Raw genomic sequence first — 15,531 nt, 5'->3', positions numbered from 1 at the left:
GGTCGGAGGAAAAGAAACATTTTGGAATCATGGTTCATTCATCACGGCGCATTGGCTTGCAACAACAACAGCGGCCCTCTACGAGATGTTTACAAGGAAATGTGCGACTAATGGACTGGTCAAACTCCGCTTATATTTGGCAGCGTATACTGAGAATGTCGCCTGCATAGGTGGCAAAACTTTCATGTCATTTTGTTAATAATTGTTGTGTTAAGTCAAAGTAAACATTTTACAATCAAGCTACACATCCCGAGCTGGTAGATGTGGGGGTAGCATGCCATGTGTAGATGCACTGTACTGTGTGAACTTGCTGATGACGGAAGCATACCTGCTGCTTCATGCCAAATAAACAGTGAAGTACACTACTACATGCTTCTTTAAATGCCACTTTGGCAGATGTATTCAGGAACATATTTGTCAAAAGTGTTGCAAGCCCGCTTATGAAACTGTGTGCACGGCCCATGGACAGCTCCACTTCGCTCCTTTCTGTACGTCTGAAAAGGAAGTGAAAGAAAACACCTAGAGCAACAGCAATGTTCAGAATTTATACACATTTAAACATTGCCATGGTGCATGTGCACGTGGCCTCCCTTAGCATCACTGTTTCAGAAATCAAAAAAGCAGAAACGGTATTTTGCAGATATTTCTGGACTCGTTCTCATTATATAAAGAACAAGCAGCATGATTTCACGAAGACTTATTGCTATAGTACACAAGAATTCAGGGTTAAACACACTACGTTCTAACTGCAAGAGTATTTATTTACGTGCATTACCAATTCTATTCAATTACTGTCATGATGTTGAAGCAAAAGTCTTAACAGTAGGTGTGTGCGAATATTCGAAAGTTTCGAATATTCGTCGAATATTACATTCGATATATTCGTATTCGATTCGAAAATCGTGTATTCGAAAAGTTTCGAATATTTGATAACTTCGAATATTCAAAAAAATCGAATATGCGATTCGATTATCATGCATAAAATAACTCGTCTTCCACATTTCTGCTGCGTTCGTATCGCTAAAAACGTTGCCGAGAGGAGCGATAAACATCGTAAGTACACGGAGGCACGATCACTGCCTGCGACAAGCGCCCCAATACGTATGATTTATTGCTGGTGCATCTCCGACGTGCAGCGCTGTTGGCGATCATGTAACCGTACATTTTCAATATTATGCGGCCGTAACGTGCCGCACTACAACTCGTTCACTATGCGGGACCACTTCTGAAGAAAGACAGTGACCCATGTGACTGGTGGCGGACTGTAGGCACCTTCAGATACCCCAGTCTGGCAAAGCTTTGCCCCATGTACCTCCCTATACCAGCCACTTCTGTTCCAAGCGAGCGTGCCTTTTCAGTGGCAGGGGGGGGGGGGAGTTGTCTCTGTTAGAAGGGAGCGCCTGCTGCCTGATCATGTGGAGCAACTGATATTTCTTCATGATAACATCTAGTCATTACTTTCATTGTGCCGTGATATTTGATTGTGTTGTGATGTGCATTGTGCTAGCCTGGACATTGTATTCTCGAGATAGCAGTGTATGTTGTGTTGCCAGTCAGGCTGTTAATGTTTTTTTTTTTTTTTCAAATAGCTACATGTTAAATAAGATATTGTTACTGTGGAGGCATTTTTCCTTTGATATTCGATATTCGATTCGATAGCTACATGTTAAATAAGATATTGTTACTGTGGAGGCATTTTTCGTTTGATATTCGATATTCGATTCGATATTCGAAGGTGGATATTCGTATTCGATTCGTATTCGAAAAATTTGATATTCGCACACCCCTACTTAACAGTTACAATTTTTGTACTTAATGCTGCCGAGAGTTATGTGGGTGAAGAAATGAAGAATTGCGCATGTGTAAAATGGAATCAGCTCGCACAAGGCGAGGCAAATTGTAGACCACTGCAAAGGGCTACTGCTGCAGTGCACATATAATAAGGCTGAAGATGACAAAGATTAAAGCGTAAACGTAAAGGATGAGAATTAAATTGAGAAGCAAGGCTTGCTGTCAATAGCTCTTGAATTCTATCAGAAAACAACATGACAGTTGTATATCCTGTACATCTTAACGCGACAAAAGTTGAGCTGAAGATGGCGGCTTGAATGAATGTCAAACCATTGAACAAAGCGTGTTGTTGGAGCCAATGTTTCAACAAATTGATGTGTCTAAGTTGTTGCAGCAACCTTGATGCAATTCATTGCCCCTCTAAAGACGAGTCCTCTTGTTGAATCACTAGCTCCAACAACATTCGTTGTTCAACAATTATTTCATGAGCTGTACATCTCGTTACATTCATTACAAACCTCTACTGTACCAAATGCTATTATGGCAATGATAGTGGGTGCAATGCTTAAGCTGCAGTGTCATAAGCAGGTGACCGGCTATTCAACTCTTTAAATATACCAGATCCATAAAGACTGCAGACCATGAGGCAAGCACAACACAAAGAACAAGCGTAAGGAAATTGAAAGAGGTTAACTTTAATAAACGAGGTATGGAATTAGTCATCCCCATTTTAAGTATAAAAGGTGGCTTTTTAACGAACTCCTTTGCTGTTGAAAAAGATCATGCTGCTAAAAAGATCATACCTGTAGTCAAGTGATAATTTCCAGGACGAAATTTCGTGATGCTGAGAGCATGCATTAAACTTTATGCACGATAAGCGTTAGGTGCAATGTCAGAGAGGTGGAGATGATTTAATGGATAGCAAATACTAAAAATGAAAAGCTGTGAGTAACTATTGCAAGAATAAGGACGAAGTAAGGAGGGAAGCATATGATAAGCTAGTGCAATGTCTGAAGCGAGTTAATCTTGTCTTAGAATATGCAGTCATAAAGTGACATCCAGTAAGTAGGCGTCACATGCACTGGTTGTGAGAGAGATATGGAAATGACGGACCACCTTTTAAATAAATGTAAAAATGTCCACCCATGTGCTATTGGGAACTAGCTCTCATGAAGCCCTAGGCTTAAAGAAAGCTTGATAAAGATGAACACATCCACAAGAGAAATCAGTAAAAGACAGATGGAGGATTGGTAGTGGAAAAGCAGCGAGAACAGCCAAAAACAAACTTGCAGGGTCTTTATGTACAATGCCGAAAAATAAGCTACCTATTATAAGTTTTTTTAAGGAAAGAAATTTAATTCAGGTAGGTAAGGCATTAAGCCAATTCAAAAATTGAGCTTGGCCACTTGCATGTCAATGCTTCGCTTTAAAGGGAACACACATAGCATCCATCCATCTACAGATGTGAAACTGCGTCATGCAAGATAACTTATACAAAGTTATTGCTTTGAGCAATTAGAGCAAAATATTTCAGGAGAGCACCTAACTGGGCTGGTTAGTACATGATTACAACGGGAACAAACAGCGCTGGGCACGGGACGGAAAAAAAGGTAGACGAGGGCGACAGCACCCTCGTCTATTGTTCTTTCTTCATCCCATGTCCAGCGCTGTTTGTTCCCGTTTTAATGCAGAATATTTCTTTCTTTAATCTGAGGGTGGCAGTGTTTCATGGCTAAAATAGTTTACTAATTTGCATTTCAAGTTACATTTTTTCAGCCATAAGGAAACACTGCAAAATGCCGAAGTTCTAATGTTAACATTTATCAGGAGAAAGACTAATTCTTTCGTATGGAATACCGAAGGTTGATTTCTAAAGTTCATTGCCTTTGTATTTTGTGCTGTTCCCTTATCATTTTCCTTAAGACGGTTGTATAGATGTTCTTGGTTTATCTTGTGTTTTGTATATGTTATGCTCCTGTTTTTGCTTAGCAAGATCATTTTATGTGTAACTTATCCCTGTAGCCCACTTTGCAATACTGCTTACTGGTGTCAGCAGTATTGTCAAGTAATAAATAAATAAGTAAATAGATATCCACTTTGTCATAAAACTACTATGAAAACAAAATAATCAGAAACGTTCCACCCAAACTGTAACAGTCGGAAAAAATAGCTTTTGACCCATATTGCAGCTTAGCATTTGCTATGTAGCATTCCAAACAGAAATGTCGCCAAGACATTATTGTGTGGTATACTTTGCTGGCAATTTATATTCCATTTAAAAAAATATATACTGCTTGGTTGTAAGCAAGGAAAAATTTACTGAAGTGAATAATCCCTAGCCTGTACAGTCTCATTCCTTGACCTTCGCTGCACAGCACATTGGCACAGGATTCACGCGGGTGCCCCTGTGCTAATATAGTGCAAGTCTAAATGTTGCAGATTTAAGCAATACTTCTCTCTGAAATACCATGCAAGAACAATGATGCGCTGTGCAGTGAAGGCAAAGCACCAAGAAACTTCCCACAGGCTTGTTATTTTTCATTTGAAAAAATTATTTTTCGCTTGAAGATAATATTACACCTTAAAAACTTTGTCTAAATTATCACACAAGGAAAGCACACTATGATGTGTAGGCAACATTTTAGCTGGGATTGCTACACAGTGAAAGAGATCCCGCAATATGGGTTCAAACACTACTTCTTCCAAGTGTCAATTTTGAAGACATTTTTGCTTCTTTTTGCCAGCAGCATTTTCAACCCTTGGTATATGCACTGAACGCATACTGTGAATATATTTCACATGAAACATTCAGTCTTTTTTACAATATACTTAAAAATGGTGCATTTTGCAATGTTTCCTCACGACTGCAAATAGCATAAATTGAAATCAAAATAAATTCGACTATCATAGTCATGAAAGATTGGTGACTATGTTAAAGAAACAAATGCTTTGTAGTAATAGCTCGACGCAATAACCATGGGTCGATTCCACGAAAGATCGAAAAAGGGTGTATATTTGATGTTTCCGATTTTCCTGATAATTTTATGTGTTGTGCACATATGACTGCACAGCACGAAATCGCAGTTTGTTTTCAAATAAAATTTTTTTTCAACACAGGAAAATTCGACAAGTGTCGCCGGTTGACCACGACCATTTTACGAAGAGTGCGTTTTCGTAACTTCGGAACCATGCTGGCAGCTACTCAAGTTATATATTACAAATATCTTTCTTTTTGGCGGAAGTAGAAGTAAAGAGGAAAAAGCTCTTATCATTTCATGGAATTCTGAGTAAATTATGTATTTTTAAAAATTCACGAAAAACGCTGCGTTTTTGAAAATCAGTCAGATTTGGGACGCTATGGCTACTTCTGTGAACATCTTAGCTTGTTCATATTTGCAGTATGAATAGGCCTTTATGTGAATAATGAACCTCTGCATTTGTATTTCTCTAATAATTTTCAAAGTAGTAAATTTTCATGCTCGAAACACCAAAAAGAGAAAAGTGCTCCTCCATTCAAAAATCTATAATAAAAAAAACCCAATCTCAATTTTGTTCAAAGTCCCCCAAAATGTTCTCAAAGGACTGCAGAATATTATGAAAAAACATGTTGCATCATTTTTATTACAACAAAAGCAGAAAATGTCAAACATTGTGTTTCCAGAGCGTGGTGGCTACTGTGCAAAGGACATCTCTAGTAACAAGAAAATACAGTAACACGTCTTTTTTCTTTTCTGAGCTTCGCTAAACAACAGTAATGATCTATGGTCGGAAATTGGGAACTGTTTGGTAAAGAAAAAGACCGTTCCAATTAAATGCATTCGCGTGGTTTGCGACTTCACGCCAGTGTTAGACATCCCTCAGTCCACAGTAGGCACTTTCAGTTGTAGCCCTCTTTTTCTTTCATCTATTGCAGTCGAGTATAATTCATATCTTGAGTGCTAAAGAACGCATTCCCTCCATGCGTCTCTTATGATGATGTGGTGTGTCAGAATTGAGAGATTGGTATAAAAGCCAAGGTCCCTTCATGAATGGAAATGAATTTCTGGAGAGCGGTCGCCAAGAGGTGTGGTTTTTGTTGGCCCAAATGTGTACGTTGTCAAACCTTATGTGATCAATGCAGAGTTTAAAAAGAATCGATTACGTGAAGATTGGTGGCAGCAGTTCTGGCCATGGACAAAACACGTTTTGTTTGCATTGCATCTGCTTTGTTTTGCATATCCTTCTTTCTCTTGAAAAAGTGCTGGCAGATCTGGTTTCCCTCTTGAATTGAGCGCGCATCCTGCTTCATGACCCTCCGCAAAAGAGTCTCGATCCGATATCTTCTACGTAACGAAAATTCTGCTGCAGCGGAATTTTCTTTTTGTGCACCATGAGGCAGTCCGTACAAAATCTCGGCCATGGCTATAATGCCTACCCATAGCCACCTTCAGAGCGTAGGATAGTGATCGCATCAAAGTGAAGCACAATTTGGATGCTTAACTTCTATCTCAGGTGGTGTTTGGCTGACTGGCACAGCCGCAGGCACGTAGCCAGGATTTTTTTTCGGGGGGGGGGGGGGGGGCAAGGCCTAATTGTTTGAAAGAAAGTCTTTCCATGGCAAAAACAAAAAAAAGTTGCCTGGGAATATAGAAGGCTGGAAAAATTTCGGGGGGGGCCCGGGCCCCCCCGGGCCCCTCCCTTGCCTACGTGCCTGCACAGCCGTACTCGTTGCTGTCGTCTGCTCAGGCGGGCGTCCATCGCGCCGCCCTTTGCACCTGTCCGCCTAACGCATGCTACTCCGTTTACACGAGTGCTTGTAGCGCGGGCCACACAATCCGCCACACGATCCGCACGGTGCGGATCCAGAGACCGGGCGGGAGAGCGACGAGCGGTGAAAAATGTATCGTGTAACAAACGCAATCGACACCCCAGCTTTTTCTCGTGCATAGCGACAAAGCCTGGAAAACAATGTGTGGCTGCTGTGCTTAGGTTGCACTGCGGTACTCGCCGTTCACCACTGCCGCCATTTGCGATTTCTCACATTCTTACAATGCATGATCGACTCAGCTACACATATTTCGCGTTTAGCTTCGTTACTTTTATATAAGCGCATTTACTAAAAAAAAATTATCCAGAGGAATGAAAATGTCCGTGCTGCCCGTCGACGAGGAATGTAAGTGGTGTCGCAAATGCATTTAATTGGAACGATCTTTTTTTTCTTCACAAAACAGTTCCCACTTTCCAACAATAGATCATTACTGCTGTTTAGCGAAGCTCAGAGAAGAAAAAAGACGTGTTACTGTATTTTCTTGTTACTAGAGATGTCCTTTACGCAGTGGCCACCATGCTATGGAAACACAATGTTTGACATTTTCTGCTTTTGTTCTAACAAAAATGATGCAACATGTTTTTTCATAATATCATTCTGCAGTCCTTTGAGAACATTTTGGGGGACTTTGAACAAAATTGGGATTGGGTTTTTTTTATTATAGATTTTTGAATGGAGGAGCACTTTTCTCTTTTTGGTGTTTCGAGCGTGAAAATTTACTACTTTGAAAATTATTAGAGAAATACAAATGCAGAGGTTCATTATTCACATAAAGGCCTATTCATACTGCAAATATGAACAAGCTAAGATGTTCACAGAAGTAGCCATAGCGTCCCAAATTTGACTGATTTTCAAAAACGCAGCGTTTTTCGTGAATTTTTAAAAATACATAATTTACTCAGAATTCCATGAAATGATGAGAGCTATTTCCTCTTTACTTCTACTTCCGCCAAAAAGAAAGATATTTGTAATATATAGCTTGAGTAGCTGCCAGCATGGTTCCGAAGTTACGAAAACGCATTCTTCGTAAAATGGTCGTCGTCAACCGGCGACACTTGTCGAATTTTGCTGTGTTGAGAAAAAAATTTTTATTTGAAAACGAACTGCGATTTCGTGCTGTGCAATCATATGTGCACAACATACAAAACTATCAGGAAAATCGGAAACATCAAATATACACCCTTTTTCGATCTTTCGTGGAATCGACCCATGTGTCAATTAATTTGCCTGACACAGCTTCATTTCTGCATGCGAAGTTTGAAAGGTCTTTGCTGCATCATGCAATTCTTTCCCGGAAAATAACGCTTGAATGACTACTTCCCACACTGAAACATAACAGCACCAGTTTTACAAAATATTGGAAATGGTCAAAAAACGACCTGGCACACTGGCGTGAAATGACCCAAATAGGTACTAAAATAAAACAGTGTGCACTGTCAGACACTAAAATGAAGCACTAATCTGCTTGTATTGCTAAATTACTTCAAAACCCTGCTCTGAAGAAGTTGATTACGAAAATTTTATTTTAACCTCTGACCTATTTTTATCTATCTCTAGTATAATGACTCCTAACCTTCGGCACACACACAAAGGCACAAAGCATTTCATATGGTTCAATGCCTTCGAACAGTACGGAAGGTCATATGTTAAGAAATAGCGTAAAATCTGGACTAATTTTAACCAGCTATGGTTTTATAACATGCAAACATCGAGAAATACACAATAGTTTAGTAACTCGCCCCCTCTAAAAGTGTTGCTGTCACAGCTCCAAATTCCATTCACGAGCTATACTGGCTAAAATATTAAAACACAGCTGAATTTCCATCTCAATGGTGGATGCACACAAGTCTACAATAATTTAGTAACTCGCCCCCTATAAAAGTGTTGCTGTCACAGCTCCAAATTCCATTCACGAGCTATACTGGCTAAAATATTAAAACACAGCTGCATTTCCATCTCAATGGTGGATACACACAAGTCTACACGAACAGGCATGCACTTTAGATTGACTTCACAAGCCAGATATCCGGTAATCCTGCTGTTGGAGAACGTTACCAAGTGTATGAGCTGGACTACTACATAAGCTAAAATGGATGCTTGTGTGTGTTGGTATGACAGAGCGTAAACAAAGCAGTTCAGAAGACTGAGCACACGAGCACAGCACTGTTTGTGTCTTCCTTTTTCTTGTGCTCCGTCTATTGCGTTTTTTTTTACACTAATGCATTAATTGTGGAAACAACTGGCTGCCACAATTTGGTTATTTAGGTCGAACTTTTTGGGCCTTGTACCAGACTAAAGAGCTCTGTTGTGAAATCAACAGGGTGTAACAATATTGCACTACAAATCAGGGAATACAAAGCATCGATAAGAATGTTCAGCCAAAATAAAAGGCTTCAGCAAAATGTTTAAGACACATACTCACAGGTTAATGCTCATTCACAGCTTCTACGGCAGCCCCATGATTTCTGTGCGTCCATCTGTGCGTGCCTTCCTTCCGCCTTTGGGCAAGTTCGTGTAGAATGTCTGCCAGGAAAACAAAAACATCAGAAACAAGTCGACTTTTTTTAGCATGCCTCACATAACCCAAATTAACTTTTCTCTCCCCATAAGGTAGCTGTTTAAAAAGCATCCAAACAGCCGCTGCTTTGTCTATGTATAGCTCATAACCAATTAGTAGCATCCAACACGACACCTAGTCATTGTCAAAGCATACGAGACAAGAAACTGAGACAAGTATAAGCAAAGAGCAAGCGGCTATATTTCGCCATTATATCGTATCCTAATCCAGCCCGATGCATTCATCGCTTAAATTTAATTTACACTGCTATATTGGTGTTCGCCCTAAACTTACTTTCCAAATAACTCACTAGATAACCTATTTCTCTTACGCACTATATGAATACATGTTAAAAAGATGGGGCATGCAAACATGGACACAAGAGAGTCAAGACACCTAAAACGCTGAGATCACTAACTGGAGGCTCATCACCTAATCTACCTTTACATTGTCGAGAGCGTAAATGCACGCCAAAATTCGATGAACGCAGTTTTGTACAAGCACATGAATGAAGAAATGCGTCCAATTGTCGAGGCCTGGCATATCAATAATGGCAGTGCACAAGAGAGCGAACCGTCGATTAACTAGCATAAAGAAGAAATCAAATGCTTGAGCAGTTATCTCTCACGTAGACTATCGCGCGTGCCAGATTGATGGGTATCGCCTCTTGCCTGGGCATGCACAGATAAGTTTCTGTGTCTACTTTATTTTGTGCCACTGTCCACCTTTCCAGTTGGCGTTAGTGGTGTCTTGGTTTCTCTCTTGTGTCCATGTTTGCATGCCCTGCCTTTTTAACATGAATACCTACCAACCAGCTCAGCTGTCTGTTATACTAAATATGTATACAATCTAGAATTACCACTCTGTCCACTTGCTGATGTAATAATAACAATGGGGTTCTGTGTGTAAACGTGAAATTAAAAGCACAGGAACCTCTAGGATTTGCACCTCCACTGAAAGTGCAACCACTCCATCAAGGATCGAACTCGCACAGTTCAGATCAGCAGCTGACCATTATAACCACTGTATTGCAGCGGGGGATGTTCACTTGGTAATGTAGGTTAATGTTAAGGATTATGGAAAGAACTGTAGGTTGAAGAAAGACATGCAATTAAGCAAGGAGCTGCAGACATTATGCAGTTTAGATATTTCTGTAATCCAAAGGGCTGGTGCTCAGGGCATGCACCTAAGGAACTCCTGTTCAGCGTCTCTTTTCGAACCAAAGCTTAGCAGAATTGATGTTCCTGTCTAGATATGCCCCTGAGAACCACAGTTAAATAGCTGCAAAGTAAACACTAGAAGACAGAAAAAAATCCATCACTTGTATGATATTAAACACATCAAGATGCAAATACACCAAACACCCTGGACTGTGAAACGCATTGATTGAAAAGATATCAGTTAAACAAAGCAGCATAGCAATGAACTTCCATGTAGCTGCCACACGGCAAAAAGCAGGTGGCTCTGGTGCCATGAAAAATCTATAACAACACTTGTTGAATATAGCAGGATGTTTTGTATGATAAATGTATAAATTACCACTCACAGAAGCTGACATGCTATTTTAAAAATAAGCATTGCAAAAAATAAAGCAAGAAAACCACGTGACGTGTGAATTTACCATTCATAATTTAAGGCTAAAGGGCCCCTAAACAACCCCGGAGTCTAAAATTTGTGACAACTGCATGCTTGTACAACGTGAACATGTTGTCACATGAATTTTTTTATTAAGTGGTAATAATGAAGCCACAGGGGACAGAACAAACATTCCAGCTGGTTTCAGTTTCTCGCTCAGCCTGACCATCCTGAAGAGGGGCTTCCTCGGTGTGCCACTGTGCCAGAGCGGTGCGGTGAGGAAGCACAGTCAAAGCACTGGCGAGATAAACCAATTTGCAACACTTGTGACAACCACAGATACTGCATCATCACAAAGCCAAAATGCCGTTTCGTATTGCAGAGGACTATTCAGCAGTCAGTGTTACTTAATGTTGCTCATAGGCAACATTACACCACTTCGCTAGCAAAGAGGACTGGTCAAGCGCTGAAGAGGAGGTGCGGTTATTGTTTTTAGAAGTGGAGTGTCTGAGATTCGCACAATGTGATTCCTGCGGCCCTCTGTACGAATTAGCGAGCTTGTTTGGGAGGTGTAAAAAAAAGAAGTCGGAGCCTGCTGACTGGCCCTTTAAGAGAATGTAAATATACACTAGAAGGAAGTACACTTGTAGACATATTACTATAAGCTATAAAAAACAGGCAATAACATGTTCAATCCATGCAGCATAGGGATGTCTCACACCTTTGCAAGAACTTTACTATGGTGGCTGCATGTTTGTGTAGGCCAGAAGCAGCAGGCACGTGGCTTCCATGAGTTTGACCCGTTCGTTGAAGGGAAACTGCTGCTCACATCCTTGTAGCACTGCCTTTTGAAGATGCTTCCTGCGATAACAAAATGACCACAACACAATTATGGTCTGCAAATATCGACAGATGACCTACATTGCTGCCCTTTCTCATTAAATTCAGCTCTAGACTAAACACTGCAATAGTGGCATCCTCCTACATTACAGGGCATCATACTGCTTTCCTTGGCCTGGTTTTTAGTTCAATAATTGTTTTCACCCATAACAGAATGTAGCACTAGTAAAGATTCGGTTGGGGAGGGTGCAGTCGTAAAGTGTGTATGCAAAGTAAGAATATGAAAAAAAAACAATGGCATAATTTCACATGAGATATAACAATTATCATAATTCATGTAATGTCAGACACCAAGAAGTGTTTAATTGAGCAAGTTTTGACCTTAAGCTATCACAAAACAATGCCCTTTATGGAAAGTGGGATTTGCAGAGTGAACTCTGATGATGAAATTGGCTGCCTTTACTGGCTCTGTAGCTGCAAGTGCATAGCTAAAGCCGCTTGAATGCACTTAACAAGCCTCTGTAATGGTATTGACAAATCTACAGAGAAGACACTCATTCGTTCTCACTTAGCTGCCATCACAGCAATACGTTGCTTCGTGTCAGGTTTCCTGGTGTGCAGAATGCACAAACTTGGTGGCCGTGCCATACCACAGTAAACATGATCGACATCTGCTCCAACTGCGTAAGTAGCTGGAAAGTGCTGAATTACACAATCAGCTGTACCATGCACACATAATGTAAATTCTAGCAGTGGCAACATTTCGCACCTCATAATAGCCTATGGGCATTGTACTCGTTGATGCTGCCAGCTGCCTTCCCTGTTTTCATTTCTAGCATGCATAGCACATGCACACAAAGCACCCAATAACTGTGGGAAGCAGAATAGATCGTCCGAGGTAATCAATAAAATTGATTGACAAGAATTCCACACATCACTCAAGCCTGTTGTTTAGCATAAGTGATGAGAATGTGCAGCCAAATGTACACAGCAAATTCAGTATTGGCCTTGAAGAATTGCAAGATAGGTTGAAGCTTTCCAGAAACAAACCGTATACAGTAAAGTCTGTCCCAGATACTGAAATCATGAAGTTATAAATTTTAAAGTGGGCCGCTATATTCTTCAGGCACCATGCATTGCATTTATGAAAACGCTAACATCCCTGTACAACTATGCGTGCTGCAAGAAGTCATAAACCTTAATATTTTTGGCACAATGCCATTTCCCAGTACCACGTTTTACAGAAAGGTAACATTTTCCTTTTCAAAACTAAGCCATGTTCCCAGGCAAAATGCACTGTCCATGATGACAAACATGGAGTACGCTCTTCTATACAGCTTACCTGGTTTACTGGAACTAAAAGCTACGGTAATGCTGTCTTAATTGAACTGGCTAGCAAGAGCCTTCTCGCTGCTGTTTGTGTGAAGTAATTTCACCTTGGCGGAACGTCACAAGAGTAAGTGGCACATAATAATGAGTGCGAAAACACAGTAACAGGTTGTGCAACGGCTACCAGGTATGCCCATTCGTGGAAACTGTGGGCTCTTCCCCCAAATGAACCAGTTGGAAATAACCCTTTTGCATGAATAAATTTAAGTTGGTTGCTGGCATACATAACATTGTTACTCTGCATTTCCATCTCAATTATCTAGCGCTCATTGTTTCCCTTCGACATGACTAGCCCAAAACAAGATACTTCTTCATTAAATGGAACTTTGTACATTACCTTTACGTTGGCTACAGATGCTTATTTCTTCTGCCTGAATAAGCACCTCCTATAGCATACTTGCCTCAGCCACCTTCTGGACTGCATGGTCAGCACTCCACTGTTTGTTGTGGCACTGCTGTTTGCTACCTGCAGTACGTTGCAAAAAACTTCAGCATTAAAAAAAAAGGTTAAGAAAAGCCGAACCAGGTGTGCGAGCAGCACCTTGCCCTTTGAGGAGGGAGGAAGAGCTCTGATAAATGGCTAATTCAAGGCAAGCGTTGTTCTTCACAAGCTATTATTATGCGATGAGAGGTGGGACTTCAATACACGGACGCACATATAGTGCTAAAAGCAATTGAAAATTCAGCTGAAAGTACGGCTTGTCAAATTAGGTCAACGTGCATAAAGGATAAAAATGGGGCAAACCAACTGAACAAAATACAATGTCATGCTGCAGAAATTGCATTTTTAGCAAATCTATGTTATCTATTGCTTGAAAGATGATAAGCAATGTCCAAGAATGCTAACCTAAACGCTTTTGAGGGTCACGTTACTAAATGACAAATAAAATGCACGCCTAAAGAAAACATCCCTAAATACACTTTATTTCTCCCACTGTACCGATTCACGATTCACACGGTGGCTGATGATTATTCCTTCAGAGCTAGTGCGAACGAAATGGATGTTGAAGCTTCGGTTTCACGGCGTTACTCCAAGTAATTTGTCAAGAGACATGCATAAAACGCATGACAATGGTGAGCCTGACAAAAATGTTGTCTCCTTTCAGCAAATATTAGCGTAGAGCAGTGCGTGCAAGCGAGCTAATTACCACAACTTCATAACACTACCGACTACGTTCTTGACAAATGTCATGCGCGAGCACAATCCTCACAACTACAACCGCATACACTACCAACACGTTATGCGATTTTCTTCGGCGACAAGGCGTACTACAATAACAATAACTCACAATGTACGAAGCGTAACGTTCACTTACCTCTGGCAATAAAAATACGCTGGCAGCGTACACTGCTGGATGACCGCCGGTTTTCAATGGTGCGCCAAGCGAGGAATCGCCGAGCTACCGGCCGTCCCCGAGCGTAAAGGCATTTTCCAGGGCCACAGAACGCGTCGTCGACAAAGGATTGCGGCGCTGCTACTCACTGACGTGCGGAAACATTTGAAGAAGGTGTTCTTCAAAACTATGAATCGCGTCCGTCGGTCACACCGAACAAAGCAGTCGCAGAGATTGAAGTCGCACGGTCGGCATCTCGTGACTATTTGCTTGGTACCGCGTATAGTTGCGCTTACGTCAGTAACCACGAAATACAACACACAATACACACAATGCGAGGTAGCGCGTTAAAAGTCGACCGCACAAACAGAACTCGGCACGACGATCACACGAACGCAGAACTATACGGGCTAGGAAGGTCTCCTTAGTGTCGTGAGCGCGCCTGCCAGGTGGAAAGATTGCGCGATCCAGCGTGCAGACGGCGCTGCCGCTCGCTGGCGTGCTTTCGCGCGTGTGAGCCTGCACTCTGTGGAGTTTCCCGTTGAAATCAAGCTTTGTAGTTTCGGTATAAGCTCGTTGTGTAGGCCACACATGGCGCTGATAAATTCTAAAACGAAAAGAAAACTCTGGAGACTATGCGGGCAGATTAGCTTCTTCTGAACGGCACATGCTGGCGTAGAGAACAAACATGTAGGAGCAGTGCCTGGTAGGAGATTCGGGGTTTCCGTTCTAGTTGATCAACATTCTTTTTCACGCAGTAATGTTTGAGTACAATGATTGAAATATTCATTGACAATTATAGCGGTTATATCAAGAACAAAAATAAAATGAACAGTGAATGAGACGCAAAGACAGATATTTTCGCGCAGAATGTGAGTAAACAGTGAAAGGAAAAGATAGGTGCATATAACAAAGAAAAATAATTAATTAGAAGTAAGAATCAGCGAACAGTCAAATGAAATTTATGTACACATGAGGGACCTCCCTTGATGTTTCACGCCCACTCTTGCAGGCATACTGGATCCGTAGAAGCTCTGAATGAGAATCGATGCCTTTTCATTGCACGAGTTCTTTTGCATAACGTCATGGAACAGGTTGTCTTTTTCTTTTTAGGCATGTTGCGTTGGAGAGGCTAGAAAGATTTGCAGTCGCACGCGAGCATGCACGAACCTCTCAAGACGCAGCTCGGAATGAAATTGCAACAACCACGAAAATTCCAGGGTCGGATCTAAGAGGAA

At 41.1% G+C, this 15,531-nt stretch overlaps 1 long non-coding RNA gene across 2 annotated transcripts; it reads right to left on the bottom strand.

Moving 5' to 3' along the window:
• Nucleotides 1-299: 299 nt before the first annotated feature.
• On the bottom strand, nt 300-14,556 carry LOC125758316 (uncharacterized). Of its 2 annotated transcripts, XR_007415991.1 has the most exons (5): nt 14,276-14,556; nt 13,297-13,425; nt 11,452-11,591; nt 9,021-9,121; nt 300-494 (listed from the first exon to the last, which is right to left on the bottom strand). It is a non-coding gene; the product is annotated as an uncharacterized LOC125758316 (long non-coding RNA). The 2 variants fall into 2 exon arrangements; XR_007415990.1 differs by lacking the exon at nt 14,276-14,556 and having other exon boundaries at nt 306-494; nt 13,297-13,478.
• Nucleotides 14,557-15,531: the final 975 nt, after the last annotated feature.

The sequence above is a fragment of the Rhipicephalus sanguineus genome, chromosome 1, assembly GCF_013339695.2.
Source record: "Rhipicephalus sanguineus isolate Rsan-2018 chromosome 1, BIME_Rsan_1.4, whole genome shotgun sequence".
NCBI classification, from domain to species: Eukaryota; Metazoa; Arthropoda; class Arachnida; order Ixodida; family Ixodidae; genus Rhipicephalus; species Rhipicephalus sanguineus.
This window is presented reverse-complemented; position numbering and strand designations above follow the sequence as displayed.